This window comes from Heterodontus francisci, chromosome 5 (assembly GCF_036365525.1).
Source record: "Heterodontus francisci isolate sHetFra1 chromosome 5, sHetFra1.hap1, whole genome shotgun sequence".
NCBI classification, from domain to species: Eukaryota; Metazoa; Chordata; class Chondrichthyes; order Heterodontiformes; family Heterodontidae; genus Heterodontus; species Heterodontus francisci.
Window position 1 is genome coordinate 104,883,747 of NC_090375.1, and position 14,749 is coordinate 104,898,495.

Here is a 14,749-nt window from a genome sequence, read left to right on the forward strand (position 1 = left end):
AGGAGATTGTTCGTTGAATATCCTGGGCAGATATGGCCTCCTGCAGAAAGCCCTTCTCCCCCTCTTCCAGCAGCTAACTGCTGACCGCATGGCCCATGACTAGGATGCACAAGCCACACTCACGTGGGTAGCAGGCATATAACAAAAGCCGTGCAGCCACAGGATGTGTGATGGAGCAGATCATTAGGGTGCTTAAACAACGCTTCAGCTGGACTGCTTTGGAGAAGGCCTGCAGTATTCAGCAGAGCACATGCCAAGATTTGTTGTCTTCTGCTGCATGTTGCACAACTTCGCCATCATGAGGACACACCCTTGCCATCAGCTATACAGTGACCAGCTCGGTGTCACCTTTACTCATTTTCCAATCTTCTTACCTTGGATTATTTAGCCTCTAGTATCTTGGATCACTTCTGCAGCAAGGTCCCAAGTCCTCATACCTTCTAGAGTTTTTATTCTCACCTTGAGATGTAGGTAAACTTTTTGTAATGTGGCAGGAACAAAAAACAGCAAATCCTGTCTGGTAATTGCTTTTAGGTACTGGGCATATGATCAAACCTTTTTCATTTTACAAAGAAAAACCCACAAGTACATAAGTAAATATACAACTACATGACTTATTTTTGACATGCTTCTGCCTAATTCAAGTGAATTAAACAACTGCAACTGTAGCCAACTCTAATTAAGCTAACTCATCAAAATTGACCTTTTGATAAGTTTCTTTTTCTTGAATTTCTTGTCACTTTCTTCACAATTCAAAGTGATTTTTCTCTCAGAAGTTTGACACAAATAGGTTCACTTCAATCTGTCTTCTAAAATTTTCAAACAAACTATGATTTGAACAAGACTATTCCTTTTTTATACAGGTATGAGATTCCAAAATGTCCTGAATTTTGAATATACAAATTTAAAAGATTAACAGTCAGTCACACTAAAGCTGAACCAATCACTCAGCATTATTTCTCTGGCTAACAGAACTTGCATTATATTAATCCGGATTTGGTACAAGAATCTGAATTGTAGGTGGTTAAACTGCTATTTATTGTGACTGGATTTAAAAGGAACGGCCACCATATCAAACTAGAAAATCTTTATTTTGTCTCACACAACAATCAGTATATTGGTACTGCTTTTTAAAAGTCATACTACTATACAATGCCATTTAAAAATGTGGTTGATTTTGCTAAATTGAAGCAGATTTGCTTTTACCCAAGTAATGTTTGGCTAAATTAAAAGAAATTCACTGTGCTGCAATTTGTAATTTTACAGATGGTAACCCTAAACTGCTGCAGTCCTTGTGGTGTTAGGTAGGACATTACAAAACTTTGCTCCAGCAACAATGAAGGAATGGTATGGTATTCCCATGACTTTGTTGCTCTTCATCCTCTTGGTAGTGGAGGTAGCAGAACTGAGAGATGCTGTCACATAAAGTTGTTGTGGTACATATTGACGCCACAATGCACTAGTGGTGAACATTTAGCTCAATACCAGGGATGTCGATTAAGCATTCTTTTTCTTGAAGCTTTCTCTTGAATGGTGAAGAGCTTGAGTGTTGTGGTTTTAGCCAAACTGTCACTCGTCAGCTCAAGCCTGAATATTGTCTATGTTCTGCTGTAAGTTAACACAGGCTGCTTCATTAACAGAGGAGTCATGAATGGAACCGAATGCTGTTGAATTAGAAGACGACAGGCCTACTTTTTTTTATTCATTCATGGGATGTGGGCATCGCTTGCCAGGCCAGCATTTATTGCCCACCCTTAAAATTGCCCTTGAGAAGGTGGTGGTGAGCTGCCTTCTTGAACCGCTGCAGTCCATGTGGGTTGGGTACACCCACAGTGCTGTTAGGAAGGGAGTTCCAGGATTTTGACCCAGCGACAGTGAAGGAATGGTGATATAGATCCAAGTCAGGATAGTGTGTGACTTGGAGGGGAACTTGCAGGTGGTGGTGTTCCCATGCATTTGCTGCCCTTGTCCTTCTAGTTGGTAGAGGTCGCAGGTTTGGAAGGTGCTGTCCAAGGAGCCTTGGTGCGCTGCTGCAGTGCATCTTGTAGATGATACACATTGCAGCCACTGTGCATCAGTGGTGGAGGGACTGAATGCTTGTAAATAGAAACATAGAAAAATAGGAGCAGGAGTAGGCCATTTGGCCCTTCGAGCCTGCACCACCATTCAATACGATCATGGCTGATCGTCCAAACTCAGTACCCTGTTCCCGCTTTCTCTCCGTATCCCTTTAGCCCCAAGAACTATATCTAACTCTTTCTTGAATATATTTAATAATTTGGCCTCAACTGCTTTCTGTGGTAGAGAATTCCACAGGTTCACCAATCTGAGTAAAGAAATCCCTCCTCATCTCAGTCCTAAATGGTTTACCCCTTGTCCTTAGACTGTGACTCCTGGTCCTGGACTCCCGCGCCATCGGGAACATCCTTCCTGCATCTAATCTGTCCAGTTCTATTACAATTTTGTAGGTTGCTATGAGATCCCCTCTCATTCTTCTAAACTCTAGCGAATACAAGCCTGATCAACCCAATCTCTCTTCATACATCAGTCCTGCCACCCCAGGAATCAGTCTGGTGAACCTTCGCTGCACTCCCTCCATAGCAATAACATCCTTCCTCAGATAAGGAGACCAAAACTGCACACAATATTCCAGATGTGGTCTCACCAAAGCCTTGCATAATTGCAGCAAGACATCCTTGCTCCTGTACTCGAATCCTCTCGCTATGAAGGCCAACATACCATTTGCCTTTTTAACTGCCTACTGTACCTGCATGCTTACTTTCAGCGACTGGTACACAACCTGCCCAAATCACACAGGAGCTTCTCTGCATCCTCCACACAGCTCACACTCCCACCCAGCTTTGTGTCATCTGCAAACTTAGATATATTACATTTAATTCCCTCATCTATATCATTAATATATACTGTGAATAGCTGGGGTCCGAGCATTGATCCCCGAGGAGCCCCACTAGTCACTGCCTGCCGCTCGGAAAAAGACCCGCTTATTCCTACTGTTTGTTTCCTGTCTACCAACCAGTTCTCTATCCATGTCAGTACCCTAACCCCAATCCCTTGTGTTTTAATTTTGTATGCTAATCTCTTATGTGGGACCTTATTGAAAGCCTCCTGAAAGTCCAAATAGATCACATCCCCTGGTTCTCCCTTATCTATTCTACTAGTTAATCCTCAAAAAATTTGAGTAGATTTGTCAAGCATGATTTCCCTTTTGGAAATCCATGTTGACTTTGTCCGATCCGGTCATTGTTTTCCAAGTGCTCTGCTATTACATCTTTTATAATGGACTCTAGCATTTTCCCCACTACTGATGTCAGGCTAACCGCTCTATAATTCCCTGTTTTCTCTCTACCTCCTTTTTTTAAAATAGTGGGGTTACATTAGCTACCCTCCAATCCATTGGAACTGTTTGAGACTCTATAGAATTTTGAAAAATGACCAGCAATACATCTACTATTCCTTATTTTTTTCATTCATTCATGGGATGTGGGCGTTGCTGGCTAGGCCAGCATTTATTGCCCATCCCTAATTGCCCTTGAGAAGGTGGTGGTGAGCTGCCTTCTTGAACCGCTACAGTCCATTTGGGATAGGTATACCCACAGTGCTGTTAGGAAGGGAGTTCCAGGATTTTGACCCAGCGACAGTGAAGGAACGGTGATATAGATCCAAGTCAGGATAGTGTGTGACTTGGAGGGGAACTTGCAGGTGGTGGTGTTCCCATACATTTGCTGCCCTTGTTCTTCTAGTTGGTAGAGGTCGCGGGTTTGGAAGGTGCTGTCGAAGGAGCCTTGGTGCATTGCTGCAGTGCATCTTGTAGATGGTACACACTGCTGCCACTGTGCGTCGGTGGTGGAGGGAGTGAATGTTTGTAGATGGGGTGCCAATCAAGTGGGCTGATTTGTCCTGGATGGTGTCGAGCTTCTTGAGTGTTGTTGGAGCTGCACCCATCCAGGCAAGGGGAGGGTATTCCATCACACTCCTGACTTGTGCCTTGTAGCTGGTGGACAGGCTTTGGGGAGTCAGGAGGTGCGTTACTCACCTCAGGATTCCTAGCCTCTGACCTGCTTTTGTAGCCACGGTATTTGTATGGCTACTCCAGTTCAGTTTCAGGTCAATGGAAGCCCCTCGGATGTTGATAGTGGGGGATTCAGCGATGGTAATGCCATTGAATGTCAAGGGGAGATGGTTAGATTCTCTCTTGTTGGAGATGGTCATTGCCTGGCATTTGTGTGGCGCGAATGTTATTTGCCACTTATCAGCCCAAGCCTGGATATTGTCCAGGTCTTGCTGCATTTCTACACGGACTGCTTCAGTATCTGAGGAGTCCCGAATGGTGCTGAACATTGTGCAATCATCATGCGCTAGGTATGACTCCAGCCAGCGGAGGGATTTCCCCCTGATTCCCATTGACCTCAGCTAGGGCTCCTTGATGCCATACTCGGTCAAATGCTGCCTTGATGTCAAGGGCAGTCACTCTCACCTCACCTCTTGAGTTCATCTCTTTTGTCCATGTCTGAACCAAGGCTGTAATGAGGTCAGGAGCTGAGTGGTCCTGGCAGAACCCAAACTGAGTGTCACTGAGCAGATTATTGCTAAGCAAGTGCCGCTTGATGGCACTGTTGATGACACCTTCCATCACTTTACTGATGATTGAGAGTTGGCTGATGGGGCGGTAATTGGCCGGGTTGGACTTGTCCTGCTTCTTGTGTACAGGACATACCTGGACAATTTTCCACATTGCAGGGTAGATGCCAGTGTTGTAGCTGTACTGGAACAGCTTGGCTAGGGGCGCGGCAAGTTCTGGAGCACAGGTCTTCAGTACTATTGCCGGAATATTGTCAGGGCCCATAGCTTTTGCAGTATCCAGTGCCTTCAGTCGTTCCTTGATATCACGCGAGTGAATCGAATTGGCTGAAGTCTGGCATCTGTGATGCTGGGGACTTTAGAAGGAGGCAGAGATGGATCATCAACTCGACACTTCTGGCTGAAAACTGCTGCAAGTGCTTCAGTCTTATCTTTTGCAATGATGTGCTGGGCACCCCCGTCATTGAGGATGGCGATATTTGTGGAGCCCCCTCCTCCAGTTAGCTGTTTAAATTTCCACCACCATACATGGCTGGATGTGGCAGGACTGCAGAGCTTAGATCTGTCCATCACATGCTGCTTACACATTATTGAATATTGGCGATATTAGTTTTTGGAGGATAGGAAATATATGAGGAAAGTGGATCTGGAACTTGCTGGAGGTTGAATTTTTGGCTACATCCTATCAAGGTGTTTATGTGAGCAGTGGAGGCTGGTGGCCTTGGTTCCCTTTTGAGGGAGCTCACACCTCCACGTTAATCCTTCCCCTGCCCAACTCCAGATCCAGACACAGTCTTTTTGCTTCTTGTCCACAGATTGGAAAATAGTCTAATCACAATGCCCATGTTTTTTGGATTTATTGTTTTGTCCCATGCAATGGGGCATATCATTTTTCCTAAATTTTAAGATTATTGGTAGGCTATGGGTGATCCTTCCACTTTGCATACATGCAAGATTTGGAATTTGGCACGTAAGTAGTCCTGGGTTGTAGCTTCAGGTTGACACCTCATTTTTAGGTATGCCTGGTGCTACTCCTGGTATGATCTCCTGCTCCCTTCATTGAGTCAGGGTTGGTTTCCCAGCTTGATGGTAATGGTAGAGTGTGGGATATGCCGGGCCATAAGGTTACAGATTGTGGTTGAGTACAATTCTGCTGCTGCTGATGGCCCACAGCGCCTCATGGATGCCCAGTTTTACATTGCTAGATCTGTTTGAAATCTATCCAAGTTAACACGGTGGTAGTGCCACACAACACGATGGAGGGTATCCTCAATGTGAAGGCAGGACTTCGTCTCCACAAGGATTGTGCGGTGGTCACTCCTACCAATACTGTCATGAACAGATGCATCTGCGGCAGGCAGATTGGTGAGGACAAGGTCTAGTATATTTTTACCTCTTGTGGTTCCCTCACCACATGCTGCATACCCAGGTGTAGCAGCTATGTTCTTTAGGACTCAGCCAGCTCAGTCAGTAGTAGTGCTACCGAGCCACTCTTGGTGATGGACATTAAAGTCCCCCACCCAGAGTACATTCTGCACCCTTGCCACCCTCAGTGCTTCCTCCAAGTGGTGTTCAACATGGAGGAGTACTGATTCATCAGCTGAGGGAGGGTAGTAGGTGTTAATCAGGAGAAGGTTTCCTTGTCCATGTTTGACCTGATGCCATGAGACTTCAGGGGGTCTGCAGTCGATATTGAGGACTCCCAGGGCAACACCCTCCCAACTGTATAACAATATACCGCCACCTCTGCTGGGTCTGTCCTGCCGATGGGATAGGACATATCCAGGGATGGTGATGGCGGTGCCTGGGACATTGTAAGGTATGATTCCGTGAGTATGACTATGTCAGGCTGTTGTTTGACTAGATGTGGGACAGCTCTCCCAACTTTGGCACAAGCCCCCAGATGTTAGTAAGGAGGACTTTGCAGGGTCAACAGTGCTGGGTTTGCTGTTGTCGTTTCCGGTGCCTAGGTCAATGCTGGGTGGTCCATCCAGTTTCATTCTTTATTCATAGCAGTTAGATACAACTGAGAGGCTTGCTCGACCATTTCAGAGGGCATTTCTGTTGGACTGGAGTCACATGTAGGCCAGACCAGGTAAGGACAGCAGATTTCCTTCCCTAAAGGCCATGAGTGAACCAGATGGGTTTTTACAACAATTGACAATGGTTTCATGGCCATCATTTGACTAGCTTTTAATTCCAGATTTATTAAATTCAAATTCCACCTTTTCCTGTGGTGGGATTCAAAGCCATGTCCCCAGAGCAATACCCTGGGTCTCTGGGTTACTAGTCCAGTGACAATACCACTTCGCCACTGCCTCCCCGTCCTACTTCTAACACTAGGAAGATTGTTGATAAATCAGCTGAGAATGGGTGGGCCAAGGTTACTGCTGAAGAACTCCTGCAGTGGTCATGTGGTTACAATAACTGACCTTTCAGTAACTATGACCATCTTCCTGCATCAGGTATAGTTTCAGCCACTGGAGCATTTCCCCATTGACTTCAGTTTTGCTAGAGCTCCTTAGTGGCATATTCAGTGGAACACTACCTTGATCATAAGAGGAGCTCCTCTCACCTCTCCTCTGGCATTAACCTCTTACACCTGTATCAACGTTGTGATAAAGTTGTGAGCAGGTTATTTCTGGTGGAACCCAAAAAATGGAATGCCAGTAAACAGCTTACTGATGATGTCTTATCTCAAAATTTCTTTTACTCTTTATTTTTAAGACTAGTAGCTTCATAGAAGTCTTCAAGACTGTTTGTACTATTTTGGAGCAGAATATACGAACATATGAAATAGGAGGAGTCAGCCATTCGGCCCCTTCGAGCCTGCTCCACCATTTAATAAGATCATGGCTGATCTCATTTTGGCCTCAACTCCACTTTCGCGCCTACCCCCTATACCCTTTGACTCCCTTGTTAGTTAAGAACTTATCTATCTCTGCCTTAAAAATAGTCAATGATCCTGCCTCCGCCACTGTCTGGGAAAGTGAGTTCCAAAGACTCTCAACCCTCAGAGAAAAACTTTCTCATCTCCGTCTTAAATGGACGATCCTTTTTTATTTTAAAACAGTGTCCCCGAGTTCTCCTCTCTTCCACAAGGGGAAACATCCTCTCAGCATCCACCCTGTCAAGTCCCCTCAGGATCATGTGTGTTTCAATATCACCTCTCATTCTTCCAAAACTAATGGATACAGACCCAACCTGTCCAACCTTTCTTCTTAAGATAGCTTATATGAGGGGAGTTATCAGTTGAGTGAATCTTTCTGAACTGCCTCTAAAGCATTTATATTCTTTCTTAAATAAGGAGACCAAAACTGTACACCGGACTCTAGATGTGATCTCACCAATACAACAAAAAAAATCCCGACTTATATATTCCATTCCCCTTACAATAAATGACAACATGCCATTAGCCTTCCTAATTACTTGCTGTAGCTGCATACCAACTTTTTGGTGATTCATGTACCAGGATACACAGATCCTTCTGTCCCTCAAGAGTTCTGCAATCTCTCTCTATTTAAATATGCTGCTTTGCTATTTGTCCTGCCAAAGTGGATAAGTCCACATTTTCCCACATTTCACTCTATTTGCCAAATTTTTGCCCACTCACTTAACCTATCTATATCCCTTTGCAGACTCATGTGCTCTTCACTACTTACTCTCCTACCCATCTTTGTGGCATCAGCAAATTTAGCAACCATATACTCAGTCCCTTCATTCAAGTCATTGATATAAATTGTATTTTTAAATAGTTGTAGTCCCGGCATGGATCCCTGTGGCATTCCACTCATCACATTTTGCCAACCCAAAAATGACCCATTTATGCCTACTCTCTGTTTCTTGTTAGCTATCCATGCTAATATAGCCTCCCCAATGCCATGAGCTCTTATTTAGCTTAGTAACCTTTGATGTGGCACTTTGTCAAATGCCTTCTGGAAATCTAAGTATAGCACATCTACAGGTTCCCATTTATCCACATTGTTTGCCACTTTCTCATAGAACTCGAATAAATTAGTCAAACATGAATTCCCTTTCATAAAACCATGTTGACGCTGCCTGATTACATTGAGATTTTCTAAGTGCCCTGCTATAGCCTCCTTAATAATAGATTCCAGCATTTTACCCATGATAGCTGTTAAGCTAACTGGTCTATAGTTTCCTGCTTTGTCTCCCTCCTTTCTTGAATTGAGGAGTCACATTCGCTATTTTCCAATCTGATGGGACCTTTCCAGAATCTAGGGCATTTTGGAAAATTAAAACCAATGCATCTACTATCTCAGCAGCCACTTCTTTGAAGACCCTAGGATCAAGTCCATCAGGACCTGGGGACTTGTCAGCTTTTATTTTTCAGTACCCTTTCCCTGTTTATTTAATTGTTTTAAGTTGCTCCCTTTCACCTCCGGATTCACAATTATTTCTGGGACGTTACTTGTATCCTTTAATGAAGACAGCTGCAAAATATCTGTCTAATTTGTCCACCATCTCCTTATTTTCCATTATTAATTTCCCATACACCCTCTCTAGAGGACAAACACTCACTTTACTGATGAAAGGTCACTGACCTGAAACATTAACTCTACTTCTCTCTCCACAGATGCCGCCAGACCTGCTGAGTTTTTCCAGCACTTAGTTGTTATTTCAGATTTCCAGCATCCACACTATTTTGCTTTTATTTTAGCTTACTTTGCTTACTCATGCATATACAAGACTGTGGAAAAGAGGCAAACAGTTGGAATGAAATAGCTATAGGATGCATAAGTTCTGCAGGGTATGAATGGCAGTTTAAGCTCGGCTCAGGGGAAGGTCTTCCAACTTGCTCACCTCCATCCAAACTGGTGACCCAAGATCAGGAGTGTCAAGCTGAAGTTCAGCCAGAAAATTGGAAGAGCAGCCCATTTAAATAGTGGGACAGGGGTCAGGATTATGCATGAGAAATGTTCTTAAAAATATAGTTAGTTTGCAGTATGAGTTTCCTAATGTGGATTCCCTCGAGAGGCAAGAGAAAAAACAGCAGAGAAGCAGACAATAGCAGGCTCATAATGAAGAACTGAAGATCCAGATACCTAAAAAACTAGGTTGTATAGAACTAGAGGATTTTATTCGTATATTTGAGCTTGGAAGAGCTTTATTTCCCCCTATAAGGAGATCTGCACAGCAGAAAGACCAGGACAGCATTTACTTTGGCTCAAAGTCATTACATCGCTTAATTTCTTGGCCGCTCGATCATTCCAAGGAGCAATGACTTCTGACAGGTTAGTCCAGTTTTACATAATTAATGCTCTGTTTGCCAGAGCAGCTCGCGTTCACATTATCTGATGCAGCATCAGGACAAATGTGATCGGCCCATTGGGTTTCAATGGATTGGGTTTCAATGGATTGGGTTAGAGTATTTCCATGAGTGATTAGGAGATCTAGAGATTGTAGTCACATGGCTATATGAGCTTCTGTTGCTAATCTACGACGTTGTGAATCAAAAAGAGATTTCACTTCCTTAATATCCAATTAGTGAGAGACTATAGGCAGAGATCTCTACATATCAGTGGACAAACATGCAGGGTGCTATTATCATCCATTCATCCTTCAGCAGTGCAGTGACTCTACACACACAAAATCAAAGGCAAGGTGCTGGCTGGTTTCTTAGAGACAAGGGACATCAATTCTACAGTAGTCTCTAAATGAGGGACAGACAGAAGGGGCCAGCAGGGTCACAGACAACTGTTAGGAGAAAGTTGAGAGACAAACTCAGACTTCTAGCAATATTGGATTATTTAGATATACAATGTTTTAAATAAAAAGTATACTCTGCATAATTTCAATGTACAACCTTTAGAACATTCAATTTATTATTAAAAGCATGACCCATAAGTCAAACATTTTCAGATCCAATGTTTTCAGCAAAAAAAAATCAACTATATTTGACAAAAAAAATAACTGGAACTTGATAATCAAGAGGTTAATTAGATTCACCAGTGTGCCATTGTGACTTTTTGATTTTACTTAGTCTTATTATGACTCAAGTGCTACCTGAGGTCTGAGATGTGAACAGCTGTTCTAGATGACAAAAGCCTCTTTGGACAGAGGCGGCCCTCCTCTCAAGGTTGTTGGATCCTGAGGCTGGAACTGCAAATGATTGCTTCTCGAGGCTTTGAATCTCCACAGCCTTGGCCTACTGACTTTCTTCACCTGTAAAAAGGTGTTTGAACGAACGGAACAGAGAACTCTCTGGGACTGCCTGGGAAACAGAATCATTGGATCCATCTCTTGTTCTCCCTCTAGATATGGTATGAGGATATTGATTGCCATTGATCTGGGGGAAAAACAAATCTATGGAATTATTAATGTACTTTTATCTCTTGGTTGCAATATACCAAATACCATGCAACCACTAATGCGGTGCTCTGGTATCTCTATTCTGTCACTCAAGGCCTGAATGCAATCACTCAAAGCTTGCACACGCAAGTGATACTTGACTTGTTTCCAGGCCTGCATTCTGTGGCATATTTGTTGTCAAATATAGTTGATTTTTAGCCTCCACTTTTTCCAGGCTGCTCTGCATTACTGAGAAATCCTCTCTGATGTTGGAAAGAATGTCATCGTACTTTACTATTAGCCTTGCATCTGCAGCAAGTTTTCAGAGCCTTGATGGGTTTGATTCTCTGCTAGTATCCTTTTTAAAGGACCTAGGAATCACTGTCCAACTGCTCGTCACCAGAGGGGTGACATTTTCTTAGTCTCTGCTCAAGATATATTCCTTCTCAACTTCCACAACTTTTCTTTTGGCTCCCTTGTGTGTCACATAGCACCAAGCATTCATTCTTCACCTAAAGATTACATCTCCCGAAGTAACTCTATCTGGGCTAGTGAGTGCAAGTGACAGGATCAACGACAATGCATGTGAATTTGTACCGTCTGTCACTGCAGTAGAGTGTTCTGCTATTCAGCCATTCTATGCTTCTTAAGCTCATATGCAAAGAGAAAGCAAGAGAGAAATACAATGAGTTTCCCCTTTTACTTTTTGCTTCATGGTCTCCCAGAAGTATGAGTATTATAAAATTGATTTTTAAAAAATCTTTGAGCATTAGCACTTGTACTGCACAAACCAACTGTGGGCGCAGCCTCTCTTGTGTATCATTCCCCTACTGCTTCGGCTGAATGGGATCCCAGTATATCAATTGCCTCCTCCTTCGCCTGCTGGGTTAATGGACAAAAGGCTGTTTCTCTTCCTAGAGCTGTTGCTCCCATGAATTATGTGCATTTCTTTCCTGCATGAGAGCAGAATGCTCGTCAGGTACAGACTGTTTTATTTAACAATTATTGGAGAACTTTTATCAATCCTCTGATGGAATTCCCATCAAGATAGATAGTGATGCTTCAAAGGCCATGCTTGCATTACAGAATTCTCCCAGTGATTCAATTTAATTGTTCTATTTGAAGGAGTGTACAGTCGATTTAGTTGCCAGATTTATGCTCCTAGGCTTGTCACTTAAGTTTTAGGGTTAATGTTGACTTACAGTCTGAAAACTTTAAAAATATAGATGTGTGGCAGCTCGCTACCATCACTTACCTTTACGGGTCTGGTGAGGTTATTCCTGCACTGGAGGGGTGCCCCAAGGATTAAGGTACTGCCTCTCACTATCTGTGTTACATCCTTGCACATGGTTCTGGCTGTGGTGGCAAGTCTCTTGCCATCCACAACTAGTACTACTGAAGTTAAAATGAATATTTATATCACTCAGATGTTTACTTTTACTCCTTCCCATTTGGAGAAATTTCCTCAACTTACTGTCTGATGGTTCTGCTTTATATGCAGTTTGGCTTTAAATCCTGCAGCTGCACAGTCACAACTTCCTCAACTACTTTCCTCCTGCCATGAATTTTCCAGTCCTCCCAGGTACACTGAACCAAATATTGGACTCACTTTAGGAAAAAGAAAAAAGAAAAATATTTTTGAACGGTAAGAGACTAGGAAATGTTTACATTCAGAGGGACCTAGGTGTCCTTGTACATGAATCACAGAAAATTAACATGCAGGTACAGCAAGCAATTAGGAAGGGAAATGGAATGTTAACCTTTGTTACAAAGGAATTGGAGTATAAGAGTAAAGAAGTCTTACTACAATTATACAGGGTATCAATGAGGTCACACCCGGAGTACTGTGTTCAGTTTTGGTCTCTTTACCCAAGAAAGAACATACTTGCTTTAAATGGAGTGCAATGAAGGTTCACTAAACTGGTTCTTGGGATGAGGGGACTCTCCCATGAGGAGAGATTGAGTAGATTAGGCATTTATTCTCTGGCATTTAGTGGAATGAGACGTTATCTAATTGAAGCATATAAAATTAAGAGGCTCGACAGGGTAGATGCCAGCTGAGGAATCTAGAACACGGGATCACAATCTCAGAGTAAGCGGTCGGTTATTTAAAACTGAGGTGAGGAGAAATTCCTTCACTCAAAGGGTTGTGAATCTTTGGAATTCTCTACTCCAGACAGCTATGGATACTGCGTCATTGAGTATATTCAAAGGAGGCTGATAGATTTTTGGGTACAAAGGGAATTCAGGGATATGGGGATCGTGCACAAAGGTGGAGCTGAAGTAGATCAGCCATGATTTTGTTGAATGGCGGTGCAGGCTCAAAAGAGATTTATTACAAATGCTGAGAGTAGGATGGTGAAGTTTGTAAATTACAATCGCTTTCACTCTGTGTGGCTTGGATGGCCAATATATAGATACTTTTGCAACTCTTGCTCAATAAACATATAAATGATAAACATTTAGACCATTAGCAAGTAAAATATCACGTCACAAATACAAAATAAATTCATAATGGTAAGTGAAATTTTTAAAGGATATACCATAATATTATTTAGTAGGATCAAGAATACAAAGAGGAAATTACAGAGCTGAAAAAGGCACTGCAGTCCATCTGGCCCATTCCAAAACAGTACCTCAATCACCTGTATCAAATATAAAATGCTTGTTTAAATATTTCCTTTAACCTCCATGAACAGGTTCTGGAGTCCTAAGTTCTCTCATAAATAATATCTTCACAATTATCTAGGAACAACTGAATTGCCTAGACAGTAAACAGCTTTGAAGGTGTATTTTCAAAAGGAATATTTAGCAGGTAGTTCTTATTCATTTGAATATACTGATAGCATTATGGAATGACTTATGTTGATGTTCAAATTATGTGCATGATTTAACAGTTGCAAATGACTTGCAATTATCTTTTTCCCCATCCTCTCAACATTTTATGATGCAAGTGAATTTGATAGAATCTTATATAATGCAAAGCTCAGCTACATTATATAAACCAATGAATACTAGTATTCAAAACAAAAAGGATATTAATCAAATGCTAAACGGTAATATGCTCAATGCCATTTGGGAGGGTTCTGGGCTTGCATCCAAGCAAAGATTCTCTCCAGGTAGTGCTTGCAGTAATGTCATAGAGTCATACAGCATAGAAACAGGCCCTTCCGCCCACTGCATCCATGCCGACTTTAATGCCTATCTATACTAATCCCACCCGCCTGCATTAATTCCATATCCCTCTGTGCCTTGCTCATTCAAGAACTTGTCCAGATGTCTCTTAAATGCTACTGTTCCTGCCTCCACCACCTCCTCAAGCAGCTCATTCCAGATACCCACTATTCTTTGTGTGACAAATTTACCCCTTTGATCCCCTTTAAACCTCCTCCCTCTCACCTTAAATCTACGCCCTCTAGTTTTAGTCACCCCTACCATGGGAAACAGACTCCGGCTAGCTACCCTATCTATGCCTCTCATAATTTTATATACCTCTATCATATCCCCTCTCAGCCTCCTTCGCTCCAGGGAAAACAGACCCAGCCTATCCAATCTCTCCTTATAACTCAAGCCCTCCAAACCAGGCAACATCCTTGTGAATCTTTTCTGCACCCTCTCTAGCTTAATCACATCTTCCCTGTAGTGTGGCGACCAGAACTGCTCACAGTACTCCAAATGCAACCTAACCAACATTATGTACAACTGTGACAGGATGTCCCAACTCTTGTACTCAGTGTCTCGGCCGATGAAGGCAAGCATGCCATACACCTTCTTCACCATCCTGTCTACCTGTGTTGCCACTTTCAGGGAGCTATGTACTTGCACCCCAAGGTTTCTC

At 42.8% G+C, this 14,749-nt stretch overlaps 1 protein-coding gene across 9 annotated transcripts in view; it reads right to left on the reverse strand.

The window, feature by feature from the left end:
* LOC137369986 (zinc finger protein PLAG1-like) overlaps window positions 1-14,749 on the reverse strand; it is a 68,622-nt gene that overhangs the window by 25,794 nt on the left and 28,079 nt on the right. For 5 of the 9 annotated variants that reach the window (XM_068031860.1, XM_068031858.1, XM_068031861.1 and 2 more), the window contains exons 2-3: window positions 12,386-12,519; window positions 10,627-10,909 (exon numbers count right to left, since the gene is read on the reverse strand). The exons of 2 other annotated variants lie outside the window; for them this stretch is intronic. The gene's annotated coding sequence lies outside the window, so the exon portion shown is untranslated. The remainder of the gene's footprint in view (window positions 1-10,626; window positions 10,910-12,385; window positions 12,520-14,749) is intronic. 2 more of the 9 variants (XM_068031866.1, XM_068031865.1) reach the window with 2 other exon arrangements.